Here is a 17,473-nt window from a genome sequence, read left to right as displayed (position 1 = left end):
GGGCAGGACGTGGGGAAATCACTGACCTCTGACTTCATTCATTTATTTTTTTCACAGACGCCGAACTTTATTAGTTCAGACTCCTGTGAAGCTGAACTCTTCAAGAGGGAGAGGGAGATAGCAAGGGTCGGCGAAGTCCCCTCGCTGACACAGACCTGCTCAGAGCCCTCAACACTCACCTGGGTGAGGAAGGGCCTGAAAGTCCGCCGCACATGCTCACTTGCGCTCCCTGGTGCGAAGGACCCATGTGTACGGGACCGCTGGTGCGCACAGGACTTCCCAGGATATGTGCAACACCTACACCAATGCCACCCTAAAACTATCCAGTGTACATGGAAGTTCCCCATAGACACATGACCCCCTGCCACATGCAGGGCCACTGGATCTCTACTAAGGTTTGCTTCAGTTGCGAAAATGGGTTGTTCTTACGTCTTCTTTGTGCTCCAAGTTCCAAATGTGGCCTGTCTCCTCTGCAGGAAGAGGCCTGGTTGTCAGGAACGGAACTGCAGCTGCACTCTGTGCTCCCAGGAAAGAAAAGGCCCATTTAAACGAAAGCTTACCCCTGCCACTGAGGGGCAGAGCAAAGACTCACTGGTGCATGTGTGGTAAGAGGTGCTCCTCTCTCTGCCTGCTGGGTACCCATATGTGTGCATGTGTGTGCCTGTGCACCTATCCATGTACACGTGTGCATGTATGTGCACATAAATGTGTTACTACACACCCTATGTGTGTATGAGTGTGCCTGTGTGCACTGGCAGGGTAGACCCAGGTTCATTCTCAGTGTATGGCATATCTGGGCCTGCGCAGGCCTAGCATCAGACTCCGTCACTTGCCATTGGCACAAAGGCAAACTCTGAGCTAGGTAGAGGGTCATGGGTCAGTGACACATAGATCAGAGGGCCCTGGGCCAGGAGGACACTGGCTGAGTTATGGGCAGTGCATCCATGAAGATTCTCGTCCACGCTGGCCTTGAGGCAGGGCCTCCCAGGAGCCCCGTTAGCTCGGTAGCATGAACTCATGGGTGTTCGTCCTCCAGCAAGAGGGATCTTTGTCCAGCATGCTGCGTTCTGTGAAGGTTACCTGGCCATTTGCGTCCAGGAGGATAATGGTGTTGGTCTGGGCAGCGCACACACACAGCTGCCTATCTGTTCAGTATGGGCTGTATCTACGTCTGGCCCTGGTCCTCAGTGGCCGGGTCCAGCAGCTGTGCCTCCTCATTGTTCAGCACGTCCAGGAGCTGGGAGACAAAGGCATCTTTGGGGAGCGGAGCACCTGGCTACGCTCCAGAGACTGCAGGAAGAGCTGCTTCCCAAAACACAGCTTCCTCCAGGGTGTCTCCAGCAGTGCATTCAGGTTCCTGGCATCAGGATGTGGGCTCAGGCTCCGCCTGCCCCATTTCCACAGTAACAAATAACATCTCCTTTTGCTGTGCACTAAGGATCACACTGTTCCCCGGAAGTCGGCTAGCTTGGATGGGCTGCGGTAGAATGCATCCCTGATGGCTGCCCAGATAAGCCTGTATGCATTTCGGGATACAGGGCGAGGATGAAACTTAAAGAAGATGATGCAAATGGGTTGCAAGGGGGAGCTTTGCTCACACAGGGTCACGGAGTAGTTTGCAGGTCTTAGTCTATAACCAGTGGACTCCAAGGCGGGGCCCACAAACAGGCAAGGCAGAGCAGGAACGTCATGGTGTACATGAGGCAGCAAAGGTAGCAATATGACCTTTGACTTTACAGGAGCTACTGAGAAAAATCACAGCAGGCATAGGCAGGGCAACTGCCCATCAGATGATTGTATTTCTTACTACGATGAGCTGCTTCCTCCCGGTGCACAGTAACGGAGCTTTTGCAGGTCAATCTCTTGGTTAGGGTTTGGCTTCTCAGTGCCTCCTCTGTGGGCTCCTCCATGGCAATGGCAAAAGGATGACTTTGGATGAGATGTTCAGGAATCAGGTACAGAAGTGTGATCCTCAAGGAGCCATCTTACACAATTCATCCCGGAATACTAAGGGGGGGTGTCGTGCAAATGGGAAAGATCAGGCTAAGAATTAAAGCCAAGTCTCTCCTCCCTTCCTGAGTGTTCTTTCCTGATAACAATGGCCATTTCTAGAAACGTTAAATTTCCATCTGGAAAGCAAAATAAGGTTTTCTAATTAACAAGTAGAGATGTTTGTCCTTCTGCTATGATGTTTCTGAAACTGGGCTGAATTTTGAAGACTTAGGTATTTCCAGAGATATGACCCCTTTTATTTTCTCTAACTTCTTTGAATCTTTTATTTTAAAGTACTTTAGAGAAGCTGGGGATTTAGCTCAGTAGTTCCACTACCTGCTTCACAAGTGCAAAGTCCTGAGTTCGATCCCTGGTACAAAAAAAAAGTGCTTTGATACTTTAAAATGTGTTAAAGTACTGTATGAAGTTAATCTTAACCACCTTAAAGACATTGTTGGAAAACAACAGCAATGGTTTGCACTACATGCTGATCTAAGTATTTCTGTGGTTATCAGAATCCAAACTTCTCTTGGTTGATGACCAAATCACTAGCCACCACTTGCTTATTTCCTCCTGATTATCTCAGTGGTCCATGATGTTCACCATGTCCCAGGGTCCCCCTCCTAGTGAGCCCCATCTCTCTGAACAGCATCTCTCACTTGCTCCCTGGACCTAGGAGCTAACACCCTGCACATGAGCCCGATTCCACATTAATTTCTGTAGATTTTTGTTTCCCAAAGTTTCTCTCAACTCTATCCCTATTTCTCCATCTCTACCAAACTATCCTGTTGCCAAATGCCACAATTTCTCACTTAGATTCTGACAGTGGCCTCCTTACTGGTCTGTGCATATCTGCTCTTCTACCCCTTAAATTGTTTTCCAAATTGCATCCAGTATAATACCTTTAATGACACAGACATGAACACGTTTGCTTTCTGAACAAACCCAAGCAACTTTTTGCTCTGAAGATAAAGACAATCAGAATGCTTGGCAAGGTTCCATATGATCTGATACCACCACTCTCCTCAGTGTCTAGAGCATAGTTTGTTCACTCTACAGATGGCATTCACATCTTGCATGTAATAATCCTGGAAGCCACAGGACTATTGCAAGTGCTGCTTCTCTAGTTAAATCTCTCTGCTTTCATTTATTTCTCAGCTAAAATCTCTCCTATTCTATCTTCTCACAGCACCATGGGCCTCTCATTTGTAAGACTTGCCATAATTATCATTTTAAAGTTTGTGTGTTCTTCCTTACTAGACAGTAAACTCCAACTGAGCAAATACACTTATATTTGCCAAAAAATGAAACAAATAAGTAGATTCACCTAAAGGGGTAGAAATTTTACTGTGTAGACACTACTGTTCAGTACATTTCACACTGCTTGTAGACCACTTAAATGTGACTTGATGCTCCTAGGAGTAGACAAGTACTATAAAAGACAAGATAATCACCATCTAAAGGGGCAGGCACTGGGGCCAAAAGCTAAGTAGCTTTCAACAAAAATGGAACATGGGAACATGGAACTTAACTCTGGTCCTTGTGCATTTTTAAAAAACTTTTTTCTTTTTATTGAGTTTATTGGTACATTCTAGGTATACAGTACAGTTACATTCATTACTGGGACCTTGTACCTGTACATGACAGGTCTTGGTTCTCATTTTTCCCCTTGTCCCTGCCCTCCCTTCATCCCCTCCTCCCCTCCCCATTTACACTTTATTTCCACTTTTCATTTTTTTTCTTTTCCCTTATTCCCTTTCCCCTACCCTTCCCACCTCCCCTACACCTTTATTCCTTTTCTTCCTATTTCACATTGTTAATTATCTCATTAGGATCTTGTATACTATTATAGTTTTTCACACCAGAGAAACTATTCAGTATTTACACATGTGTGACATTTATTTCACTTAGGAGTATATCCTCAAAATGTATCCATTTTCCTATGAATGAATCTAATTTCTCATTCTTTATGGCTGAGTAGTATTCCATTTTATAGAAAAACCACATCTTTATCTAGTTTCCGACTGATGGGCAAATGGGCTGTTTCCATGTTTTAGCTACACCGAGCTTCTATGAACATAGGTGCACATATGTCACTGTGATATGATTCTTTTAATTCTTTTGGAAAGATACCCAGCAGAGGGATGGCTGGGTAAAATGGAACCTCCAGTCCCAGCTCTTTGAGATATCTCCAGATTGATTCCCATAGTGATTGCGCCAGTCTGTACTCCCACCAACAATGGAGAAGGGTTCCTTTCTCCCCATAACCCTGCCAACATTTGTTATTATGTGATTTCTTGATTGCAGCTCTTCTCTGTGGGGTGAGGTGGAATCTCAGTGTTGTTTTTATCTGCATCTCTCGAATGAGCAGTGATGTGGAACATTTTCTCATATATTTACTTGCTGCTTTTACTTCTTTGTCTGAGAAATGTCTGTTCATTTCGGATGTCCATTTTTGAATCGGGTCTTTATATTTGTGGGGGCTGATTGTTTTGAGTTATTTATATATTCTAGTCCTTTGTCTGAGGAGCAGCTGGTAAAAGTTTTTTCCCACATCATAGGTTGTCTCTTAGTTCTGTTGATGGTTTCTTTTGCAGCGCAGAAGCTTTCTGATAAGATGAGATCCCAGTTGTTGATTCTTCCTACTAGCTCCCATGCTACTGAGGATTTGTTCATAACATGTTTTCCTATGCCAATGTCTTCAAGAGTTCCACCTAACTTATCTTCCAGCAAGTTTAGTGTTTCTGTTTTAATATTTAGATCTTTAATCTACTCAGATTTTAGTTTAGTGCATGGTGAGAGATAAGGATCTAGTTTTAATCTTTAGGAGGTTGAGATCCAGTTTTTTCAACACCATTTACTAAAGAGGCTATCTTTCCTCCAGTGGGGATGGTCAGCTCCTTTGTCAAAGATGAGGTAGCTGAGTACAGCTGGAGTTGTTTCTGTGTCTTCCAGTCTGTTCCACTGATCATCAGGTCTGTTTCTTTGCCAGTACCATGCTGTTTTCATCACAGTGGCTTTGTAGTATAGTTTCAGATTGGGAATTGTTATACCCACTGCCATGTCTCTGTTGCCTAGGATGGCTTTTGCTATTCTAGGTCTCTTCTGGTTCCAAATGAATTTTTGGATTCTTCTTTCTAGTTCTGTGAAATATAGTGTTGGAATTTCAATTGGCATTGCATTGAATCTGTATAGCACTTTTGGTAGTATGGCCATTTTCACTATGTTGATTCTTCCTACCTAGGAACAGGGGATATCTTTCCATTTTCTTATATCCTCTTCAATCTCCTTTTTAAGAGTGCTGTAGTTTTCAGTGTAGAGGTCTTTTGCTTCTTTTGTTAGGTTGATTCCTAGAAATTTCACTTTTTTGGATGCTATTGTGAAAGGAATTGTTTCCCTGATTTCTCTCTCAGTGAGTCTGTTGTGTACAAGAAGGCTATTGATTTTGGGGTGTTGACCTTGTATCCTGCTACTCTGCTAAAAGTGTCAATTAAGTCTAGAAGTCTTTTGTTGGAGTTTGGTCCTTGCACCTTTGAGGCAGGTGGTGGAACCACTGAGCTAAAATCCCCGGCCTGGAAAGTAGGAATTTTAAAATATGCTTTTTTCAGGCAGACGAAGTAATCATATGGCCAGAATGATAAGGAAAAGAAATGACAGGGTTTCGTTAAATGTTGCTTATAAGGTGTGGTGGTTGGATTCATGTCCACCCAGAGCCTCAGACTATGCATTTATTTGGAAATATGTTTTTTGCAGGTTTGAGTACTGAAGCATTGACGTGAGACCCTACTGGATTCACAGGGGACCTAAGTCCAAAGCTGGCTATCTGTAGGGAGCCGGTAGCCCCAGAGAGAAGAAGAGAGATACAGAGAGGGGAGGGGAGGACACAGAAAGGAGAAGGGAGAGGAGGGTAAACCAAATGGGCAGACAGGCAGGGGCTGCAGGGATGAATCTGCAAGCCAGGCAATGCCAGGTATTTAGGAAAGAGGCCTGGGACAGATTGTCCTGTGCAGCCTTCAGAAGGAACCCACCCTGCTGACCTTTCACTTCAGACCTCTGGGCCCACGCAGTGAGAGAGAATACATTTCTATTGTTTTCCGTCACCCAGGTTTTTTGGCAGCTACAGAACTCTATCGAAGCAGATTACAAAAGATCAGGACTGACAATGAGCTGGTAAGGTTTGGGTAGGAGGTGGCATTAGAGGGCTTAGCCAAGGGCATTCCAGAGGAGACATTTGAGAATGAAAAGGAAGTAGGAAAGAAGAAATCATTGATGTATTGCCGCTCTGACCCGACTGTCCCTGACAGCCATGTTGTGCAAGAAGGTTCCAGGGAAAACGGATGCCCTGGGGCACCTGCCAGGCGGAGGCCTGTCTGGAGTATGTCGGGGGGAGGGACTTCCAGTTCCTGGCCCTCTCCCCAGGAACACGTGAGCCTGGTTGGGCACAGGGCCGAGGAGGAATTGGCTCCGCTCAGGCCAATAATGTGACGCTGGCGAGGGGAGCGGGGAACAGGTGGAAGCTGAGGCCCTCCAGGGGCAGAAGTTGGGGACAGCAAGCAGCCAGGGAAAAGAATGTGACTGCAGAGGTCAGAACCAGCGCAGTCCAGAGAGGCCCACCATCCCGATGGACGTCAAGGTCAGGTACAGCTCGCAGCAGCACACTGGGAGCCCAGTCCAGCCAGGAGACAAGTTGGCAGGAGATTCCAAGCAGTGGGTGAGACAAGGGCATCAAGTGGAAGCACCTTGTTCTAAGAATTGCCCCTGGTCTTGGCAGGAACCTGGTCTCTGAAATAGGTGCGCCCGGGTGGGGGCGCTCTGACTGCGAGAGGGGAAGGGTGAGGCGAGGTCTGGGACTAAGAGGCGCCATCCAGTGCCTTGTTTCAAAATACCTTTAATCAGATTCTGAGCAGCTCATCTGCTGCTTCTCTCAGCTGTATTGGCTCCGTCATCTACTCGCCTACGTTTTCATTTTAAAAATTTACTTCTATGCACTGGTTATACAGTTGCTGAGATATCATCAGTTTCTGTTACTTCTGGATAATGGACTTTTTTTTTTTCTCAGCCTGCTACCCACAAACTCAGTCAGTGTTTAGGAGGCTGTTAATTAATTTCAATCGATGAACAAGATTAGTCATGATAGAGGAGTCAAATGGTTAGAAACGGCCATTTTTCGCATCTTTGGACAGCAGGATGCTAAAGGAATTATCCTCAAGATGGTTTCCTTCTTATCGCTGTGAGTTGGAGACCAGCCTGGGCTACACAGTGAGTTCCAGGTCAGTCTCAACTACTTAGTGAGACCCTGTCTCAAAAAACCAAAAAAAAAGAAAGAAAGAAAAAAGATGTGTTCCTTCTTGTCTTCATGGGAATAGTGTGGCAAGATTATCTCATACCTTCCTGAGCAATGAACTGTATCGTTCTCACGTTACAGCTCCTTCAACATAAGCTTGGCCAATGCTACGCTTAAGAGGCAAATAAAACCATAACGTTATATTTCAATAAAAGCTAACTTTAAAAATGTGCACAATTATACCTAGGATACAGATATTATTTTCATGTAGGCTTTTGTAAGCTGATGGGGCAGCTACTAAGAACAATTTAGCAAATGCTAAGGTGGCCCTGATTAGTGAAGCCCTTACCAGAAAAATTAATAAATTACTTACTGAATCTATCTCTTTGACTTTTCTAGTAGAAGTATTATTTAAGTGTCAGTTAGGTGCCAGGCCTTCTTCTAGACACAATATGGAGCAGAGGACAGAACAAATGAAGTCAAAGTAAGGCTCTGTGCTCAGGGAATAGATAGCGAACAGATCTGCTCACACCATCTGAGTTTAGGAATAAGAGTTACTGGGTTGGGTGTCACTTTAGATAAGGTGTTTGGAGAAGGCTCCAGGAGGAAGTAAAAACGGAGGGAGCAAAGTTCTGGATGAAGTGAAGTGAATGAACCAGGGAGGGGAGATTTGGCTAGAAGGGGGGCCTTTTACTGCACACCGTTCAGAGCTACTTGCCACTCCTCCTGGAAATAACGGCTCTCAAAGGTCCTGAGCCTGGGACCCTCCACACCGACCAGCCCGTTATGCTTGGGGTATGGAAACAGCACCCAACAGCTCTGCATGGCTACCCAGGCTGCTTAAATATATAACGGAGCCAAACCTGGCCCTTTGACATATTCCACCTGTGGGAAGGAACAGCCTCCTCTTTCCTCAGTCCCTTGCCAGATGCCCTGGTACTGGAGGAGGTCACCCCTGCCCCAGACCTCTTGGCTACCAGGGGAGCCTCTTGGGGTTAAGTGGTGAACAGCAGTGACAGTTTATACACTGTACAAATGGTACTGCCAACAATCAGAAATGTCAGAGCTCAGTGAAATATTGCTGTTTTCTGTCCTTTAGCCAAGATGTTGCCGATAAAGGAAAGGATCCAAGGAATAGCACAAACGGCCAAACCTCGGGTAGTCATCTTGGCATGGGAGGCCTTGAAACTCTTTATCTTGCCCTGTTGGGAGCAATTCTACATAATTTTGGGGGAAAATCATTTGATTAGGGCAGCGATGGAATGTTGAGACATCACTCCATTGTGGCCCCCATCACGACCAAGACTTCAATGGTCCAGTGATGCTGTGATGCTCTGGGACAAGATTACACCAGCTGAAGACATCCTGGGAGGAACAAAATCTTCACCTACGCAATCCCTCATTGTTCTAGGATTTCCACCGCTGCCCCTGACCCCTGAGTGACCTTTTACATTTGTGAGTCTGATGTACTGAACTCTTTGCTCTGAGCCATCTGTTGTTAATTTTGTTTTCTCCTGATGTACTTAATAAAGGTGTGGCAAGCTTGGGGCTTTCTTTCATCTCTGCTGCCCAGAGCAGCACTGACCAGGCCCAAAGCTCAGCTTCTTCTCTAAGTCTCATTTTCCTCTATCTTCCCTGTATAGTAAGTTGATTCTCCTTGTGCAATAGCTGCTCTCAGGAGACTAGGACTTCCTGCGGAGATTCTAGTCCCCACATTGCCCCAGGCCTCAGTTTCTTTCATTTCAAGGCTCATTGGCTTGACTGACATTGCATGCCAACTCGAAAACTTTCTCATCCTCCCCTCCCCTGAAGGGAGGGCAGGGGCAAGGATTAACGGGTAGTAGGTCTGGCCCTCACGTATACAAAGAGTCATTATATATGAAACCCTTTAATAAAGTCTCTCTTGTTTTATAATTTAAAAAATATTGTTTTCATCTCACAAAGACTGGAGATAAAAGACACATATAGCCTCCTGGGACCCATTATCTACAGACGTCCCATGGGCCAAGCAGCTACACATCTCAAGAGACTTATTTGAGCATAAACTTCTCTTTACAGAAACAAAACAAAAACTGTCAGGTGCCTCTGAACTCTATTCTATGAAATGTTGGTATTTTGGCTTTGATATTTTCATTGATTTACGATCAAGAGGCTCAAATCCTCCAAGCAAGCCATTGTTTTCATAAAACATTGCAAATTCAAAGGGCCATAACCTATTGAGTTTGTCTGATACAAGCTCTACAACCTGGAACTTATCAGTAACTGGCTGTGGTTTGAATATGTTTCCAAAATTCAGGTACTGAAATGTAATGACCAAAGTGATGGTCCAGAGAGATGCAGCCTTTAAGAGGTGATGAGAAGTCCTACTCTTGTCAGTGGGACTAAAGCCTTCTACTTCCCACCATGTGACACAGCCTTAGGAGAACACAGCCTCAAAGTCCTAACTATTTTGGAAGCAGAGAAAAAGCTTCGCTAGAAAACTGAGGATGCCAGCACCTTGAACTTGGACTTTCCCACTTCCAAAACTGAGGAAATACGTTTTTATTCTTCACAAATTACTCAGTCTGTGGTACTTTTGGCAGCATAGATAGACTAAGGCACCAACCAAACCAAATGAGAAAAAGGACCCATAATAATTGACCAGATTAGAGTGCCAGGCTTCAGGCTGATTCTGGAACTTCAGTATCAGCCAGATGCTTTAACTGGCCAACAACCTGACACCCTATTAACAACACACAGCTCCTCCCAGGACTAAGCAATTCCTAGAGATGGTAAACAACTGGCCCTAAGCACATCTTTCAAAGGGAGAGTAATGCAGAACTCACATCCCAACCACATCCACCACTACCCTCAGGGCTAGAATTTGCCAGTCCTAGTCAATCATGGCCAAGCTCCAGGCAATCAGGGACAGCCTGTGCCCTGGTGCCTACTACATTGCCCAGACCAGCCCATCTAACTCAGCCTGTTTACTCTGGTGAGCCTGATCCTTCCAGTGAAAACCTTAACAACGGTTCTTGCTCACATTTCCCCTACTCTTGACTGGCCTTGGTGCCCCTGTCCCGGGGTGGCGTGACATGCCCCTCTTCTTGGTAGTTTTCTCCATGTTGGCCTCACAGACCTAAATAATAAAGGCTGTACTTAAAGCACCTGGGCTGTATATGCTTAGCCACTCTACATAGAGGCCACAACAACCCCTCCAGACTCGTGGGAGGGAGAGCCCCATGGCCACCTTCCTCAGGTGATACCGAGATGAGCTCTCTGATCTTCCACCTCATGGAGACCATTGTTGGCACCGCTGCCTCTTCCCTGACTCCGTGGTGGCCTCCTGTCCATGTCAGCAATCCCACAGCCCTCCTGGAGCACTTATGGGGCCTGAAGGTGGTGGTAGGGACAGGGGAGAGGGGTGCACTCGACTGAGTGTATTTACTCCAAGCCTATGTTCCCTGCTCCCGCTAAATTGGGGGAAAAGGACCCTCAGAATCAGGATTTAATATTTCATCAGAGGAAGGCACCTATACCATGTGCCATCTGTTCACCAATTTAGAAACTGGTGATCTAGCCATTCAAAGGGTTGCCCAGTCATTCTTTTCATGTTAAAAGGTAGCAGTTGACTTTTTTTCTGTCATGAATACCTCCTCCTGCATTATCTTGAGATATTTGACTGCAGAATGAAGACCCACCACCAACACGAAGAAATCATCATATGCGGGCGTGGTCAAGGCATTTCTCAGAGCCATGAAGTTATTTCCTTCCACTGTTGAGGGGTGAAAATTATGTACTGCCAACTGCTTTATTCACTCACTGTTTCCTGCGGACCAATGGGATGAGGCAGTCAGTTTTTGGCAAAGATAAGCAAGTGTGGATTGGGAAAGAGATGACCATTCCACCAAGTGCCAGTGACAGGCCATTTGTGCCATGAAGGATATGGATTTCCCACTTCACGGTGCTGACTGGACTCCCTGAGGGTGAGCTAACTCTGAAAACAATTCACAGACTATCTTATTATTGCATCATCTTAATGTAACACTTAAAAATTCACAAGACTTGATTAGCTTTATGCCACAGAAATTTTAGGTGTACTGCACAGTTCAGCACTAAATTACATCTATCTTATTACTGGTTACCATGGGTCCCACTGTACAGACTTTTATTTTTCTTTGAAAGTATGAATAAACACTAGGTGTTTTATATGTTCTTAGGCATAAAGTCTTAGACAAGTGTGTGGTTTATCTCTTATCGACTCACAAGTAGAACTGGTTGCAATATCTGAGGTATCTTCACTTTATAATGATACAACATAACATCAATGATAAAGGATTTCTCAGCTCAGGTGGGAAATTGGGCTCAGTTAACAAAAACATGGGTTTTGGCATAGGATATTGATTGAAAGAAAAAACATTGGCCAACTATCACTACCTTTTTACCTATGCACAGCTCGTAGAAACGTTGGATGTTAGAGATGATCTCTCAAGGCTTCTGCTCAGAACGGCCTGTGGGGAAATTGGCAACTGAGCCAGGCTTTCCCATTTCTCAACCTGTAACATGCAAACTCTCTGTTAGGCAATCAAATTAGAAAACTAGTCACAGACAACCCCAAAGCAAATCCATTAACCCCAAGGTAAATATGTCACAAGTTATGTGATACTTTCTGCTCAGAAATTTTATTAATACCGTTGCTACTTGGTATCTAGATTTGTGCTACACAAAGTATGATTTATGGACTAGGAGCCTTGAGCCTAGAGTTTCTCCAACAGGTAGTCAGAAATGAAGAAAATCAATTCTCCCAATCACAGATCCACAAAGTCAGAATCTGGATATTGTTTTCTTTCCTTCTTTCTTTCTTTTCTGTTTGTCTTTCTTTCTTTCTTTCTTTCTTTTTTTTTTTTTGAGACAGAGTCTTACAATGTAGTTCAGGGTGGCCTTAAACTCACTATGTAGCCCAGGCCTCCCATGAACTCACAGCAATCTTCCTGCCTCAAACTCCTGAGTGCTGGGACTACAGGCCTGCCCCACTATGCCCAGCTAAATTTGCATTTTAATAAGATCCCAAGGTGACATGTATACCTTCAGCTTGAGAACTACTAACCTAGGAGATATTCCCCATTCTCATTCTGTGCTGTTTTTGTTGTCTGGTGATATTTTTTTCCCCTCTACTAAATTTTAGAAAATGTAGAAAATCTCAGATATAACCTTGGAAAAAGCAAGGGAACTTCCAGCCATTTGAATTATCTATCTATCTATCTGGTTTTTGAGACACAGTCTTGCTCTGTGGTTCAAGCTGGCCTTGAACACACTATGTAGCCCAGGCTGGCCTCACATTAACAGTACTCCTTCTGCCTCAGCTTTCTGAGTGCTGGGATTACAGGCACACACTACTACACTTGGCTAATTATAGCAAAATCAATAGTAGCTTTCTTGTGTTTGCTAACTAAAAGAGAAATAAAAAGGGTTGGATCTGTGCTTCAAACAATAATAGTGATGCAACAAGCAAATGTACAGTAAAGGTGTCTAAGGATTCTAACAGGCAAGTGATGAAGTCCTTTGCCACAATAAATCGTGAATCCGGTATTACCTCTTTCCATTTGAGTCAGCGAGCACTTAGTGAGAATCTGCTAAATTCTGCACACAAATGCTTAATGCCTCCCAGTTTTGAGAGCCTCAGAGTCTAGTTGGAATTCAAGTAAATAGCTACGACACCTGTGCTGCCTCGAGAATACAAAGAATGCATCCACTCTGCTATGTCAGAATCAAGAAAGGTCTCCCACAGGGCCTGGCTTCTGGCTGAGCAGAATGCATCCCCCAGTCAGAGAGCTGATGGCAGGAACGGAAGCCTCTAAGGGGTTTTGGAGTGAAACCGGAGCTGATGCCCCACCGTGGCCACATTCATCCTGCTGGCCAAACGAAGGAGCAAAAGGATAGGTTAGGAGCACTTGGGATAGACGAATGCCTTTCCTTACTCTTTGTGTAAGGAGCATAATTCTAGACTCACCATTTGCTTACTAATAAGGACTTCCGAGTCAGACATGTCTGGTTCACATTCTGTCTGATGTGATAGTGTTCAGTGGTTTACAGAGCATGTCCTCACTGTGAGAAGTTGGGGGAATGGTACATGGGTGCTCTTGGCATCATTTCAGATCTTATAAATCTCAAAACTATGTCAAAAGGAAAATATACATGAGAGAATCCCATCTGATATTGATTTAGAACCCAAGACAACCCACTTTACTTCTGATCCTTAATTTCCTACTCTGTAAAGTGGTGCTTGAGTTTGGATGTGTCTCCCAGAGCTCCTGTGTTAGAAACTTATTTCTCCATGTAATGGTGTTGACAGGTGAGAGCTTTAAGAGGTGATTAGTTTGTGAAGATTCTGCCCTCATGAGTAGATTGCTTCTGTTATTGAAGAAATAGATCAGTTTTAAGGCAAAGGGGTTTCTGATGAAAGAATAAGTTTTCTTATTCTTTATCTAGATGTTTTCTCCTCATGCTATACCTCCCACTATATTATGATGCAGCAAGAATACATTCACCATATTTCACTCAACACTGAACTTGCCAGTGCAATTGCCAATTACACTTCTGCTCTCTCTCTCTTTTTTTTTTTTTGTTACCGGGGATCAAACTCAGGTCCTTGCCATTGCGAGACAGGTGTTGGAACCACTGAGCTAAATCCCCAGCCCTACACTTCTGTTCTTTATAAATTACCCTGTTGGAGGTATTCTGTTGTAGCACAAAACAAACTAAGATGAATGGTTATAGTTTTAGATATTATAGTAATTATAATAGTTATAGTGTAATTATATAAACTCAAAGTATTAAATACAACATATACTAGGTTATAGTCTAGTATGCAGTTGTTATTTTTTGTTCAGTGAGTGCATGTTCTTCTTTATTTGGGGAGCTACAAATTTGTATTTCATCTTGATTGAATCATGAATCACTATTTCCTAGACAAGGGCATGGGATTGGCAGAAGATCTGACTCAAATTAGGCCAATCTACCTGTATCAGTTATCCATTAGCATAGGACAGGCCATACCAAAAGATGGCTTTAACAACAGTGTGTGTCTTCTCACCATTCTGGGTTGGGTGTGTAGATCTGTTGGTCTCACCCAAGTTCCCCCATAAGGTGGAAGTTAGCTGTGCATTAGATGGATTAGGATAGGGTGATGATTAATGTTGGACAACATGAGTTGAGTGCCTGGGTTTCAGCTGAGCTGTGTGGGCTTCTCCCTCCTCCCATGAGATTTCTTCACTCAAGGGCGCACTGCCAGGTCTCTTCACAGCACTGTGGTCCTAGGTTCCAATAACGTAAAGGGAGAGGTTGCAAGATCACAAGCAGCCCCACCCTGGAATTTGCACGATGTCGCCTTTACCATAGTCAATTGTCGAAAACAAGTCCCAGCCTGGTTTAAAAGGGTATATTTATATAGCCTGAATTTTGAAAAGAGGATGAAGAAGGTGGCCATTCGTAGTCTTCCACACCAAGGTACTCTCTCCTGTGATCTGGAAGTGGGGGCTGAGTAATATGGAGAACAGTGGCAACATGCTGGGTTGAAATACCAACAAGACAGAGTATTAACTAGTTCCTGCACCTTTCCATCCATCCCAATCAATCCTGTTTCTTCAGCTATTTCCTGGACTCTGAGAACTCTGCTACATCCTTCTAAAGCACTCTCCCTTGGTGTTTGAATCAGGTAGACTGGTTTTCTTGCTTATATCTAAAGAACCCAGATATGGATAACTCCTTCATGGTAGTGTTATGAGGATCAAACAAAATTAGCTAAATGTGAAATGTACCAATAAACTCAATGAAAAATAAAGAACTTAGTTAAATAAAGCACTGAGCCAGGTCTAGGCTAAAGAAAGCTATAAGTAGACTTGGTTGTTATGATTAAAGTGATTGGAACTTGGAAGAGCCGACTAAAAGAGAAGGTGTGAGTAAAGAAGAATGATATCGAAAGGATTCTTGTTCTCTCTTTCAGGGCATTTAGGATCACTGGGCCTGGAGGTTAGGCTGGCTCCAAGTATCAGACTCTACGACTTCTGTACACAGGCACACAGAGTTTCCATCCAGTCATTGGTACACTGGGAAGTTATTTTTATGGGATTCTATGATAAATTTGCTCTAAAAAAAAAAAAAAGAACAAAGGCCTCCCCAGAGACAGCTGCTTCCTGTATCACAATGCCTCTGGGATGCTAAAGAGGATATTAAAGGAAACATCAGGCACACACTGGGGGATGATCCGAACGAGGACCATGCTATTCTTGCTCCCCTGCCAATGACAGACACCTTCAGGTGGAATCATTCACCTGAAATTCGGGTCTTCAAAGACGTGAAATAGAATCATGGGAAAGTAGAATATGACAAAGAAGGTGCCTCAGAATTGTGTGGAAAAGTATTACTCAGTGAGTGACAATTGTGTGGTCGTTGGAGGACAAATTCCTCAGCCACACAGGAGCACATATTCCAGATAAATTCAACATCAAAATTATTTTTAAAAGGTTAATTGAAGGACCAGAGCAAAACATGGAAGAATTATTTTTATGTCATAGCAATAGAAAAGTGAGGAGAATAAATTAGCAAACCCCTTATAGAGGTCAGCTTATCAATAATATTAAAATTATAAATGCCTAATCATTGCTAGGAAATTATATTTTTATGAATTTATATTACAAATATACTCACATATGTATGGAGTTATTGACAGTTGCAAAGTTTCAAAGTAACTTAAATTTACATCAAAAGGAGACAAATTCATACAAAAGAGCTCATTTAATGCTTAAAATAAGAAGAGGAAATGGGAAAGCTTCTTATATATCATGGACATGTCTCTAAGTTAATTAAGGAAACACTCAAAGTACAATGAAGGGGTACAGTGTGCTACCGCTTGAGGTTAAAAAGTGGGGAGGCAGGAAAGAATGTATTTTGAAATGTGAGAATGTCTTCAACTACATATATTTTTAAATTATCTGTCAGCTCACAGGAAACTACTAAGAGGAGGGGTGGGCATTTGGAAAGATAGGGACATCGTTCACTGTGACACTTCCTTATATATTTTGCTTTTTGAACTACTTGTATGTATTGCTTAGCCAAAAAGCATAGTAAAAATTAAATAACTACCTCAAATGAATAAAGAACATGAAGGTCTTGTCTTTTAAAGAAAATTTAGGAATTTAAGGACTTCTGTGTCTGGACTTGTAACGAGAATGTGTATGATTAACCTGTAGAGTATGTACAGTTTACTAAGTGCTTATCACTCCTGGATATCTTTACACTGCTCCATTGCTCTCCAATTCTGTTTTTTCCTTTTTGGTGTTTTTTTTTTCCCCCCCACTGGGGATCAAACTGGGGACCTTGCATTTGTGAAGGAGGCGGCGGAACTACTGAGCTAAATCTCTGGCCCTGCTGTCCAATTTTTAAAATGACCTATGAAGTTGGGTTTGTAATGCTCCCTTAGCAGCTGAGAAGATTAGACCTCTCAGGATCAATCCGCAGATCTCACACATACACAGAGCTGGAGCACAAACCGGGATCTCCTAGCTCCAAACTGATTCCTTTCTACAGTGCCATACTGCCTTCGGCCACTTGGTCTGGACTCATGGGCAGGCAGCTACACTCTGCACATTCCCATTGTCCAGGGCAATGCAAGTCCACACAGATTCTCTGGGGTGACAGTAAATGTGTTTGTGTCAATCTTACTCTCAATCAAGGCTCCTAGAGTCTCCTTCCTGTGCTGGAACATGATGTTGTTTTCCTGAACATAATACAACTATGATAAGATAAACACCTGATTTCCCCAACCCCAAATCCTAGTGGAGAACATTGTGTCAGTTATCTGAGCTGAGCAAGGCATGCTTGGATGGCACTATAGTTTCTGCCAAGAAGAGGTGTGGGCAAACTTGAGAGATGACGGAGATAGGATGGATGGAGAAAGAAGTACAGAGCAGGTGCGTGTGCGTGTGCGTGCGTGTGCGTGCGTGTGTGTGGTGGGGTATCAGTCACCACAGGGAGAATCCTAAGTGAATTCAAAAGCATTAGTTCCTATAGGAACTTCAGAGCTAGCACAATTGCCTCATTTTACAGATGATAATAGGTAGTTTTCATAGGCTTTGAGCAGGCCACTGTTTTAAGCACTTCATATCAAGAACTCATTTAATTTTCAAATCAACCTTCTGAAGTAGATACTAGTGTAAATCT

General features: G+C 43.7%; 1 pseudogene; it reads right to left on the bottom strand.

Annotated features, from left to right (window-relative positions):
- Positions 1-996: 996 nt before the first annotated feature.
- LOC117286776 lies at positions 997-1,910 on the bottom strand (annotated as a pseudogene).
- Positions 1,911-17,473: the final 15,563 nt, after the last annotated feature.

This window comes from Fukomys damarensis, unplaced genomic scaffold (assembly GCF_012274545.1).
Source record: "Fukomys damarensis isolate Sample0158 unplaced genomic scaffold, DMR_v1.0_HiC HiC_scaffold_18, whole genome shotgun sequence".
NCBI classification, from domain to species: Eukaryota; Metazoa; Chordata; class Mammalia; order Rodentia; family Bathyergidae; genus Fukomys; species Fukomys damarensis.
This window is presented reverse-complemented; position numbering and strand designations above follow the sequence as displayed.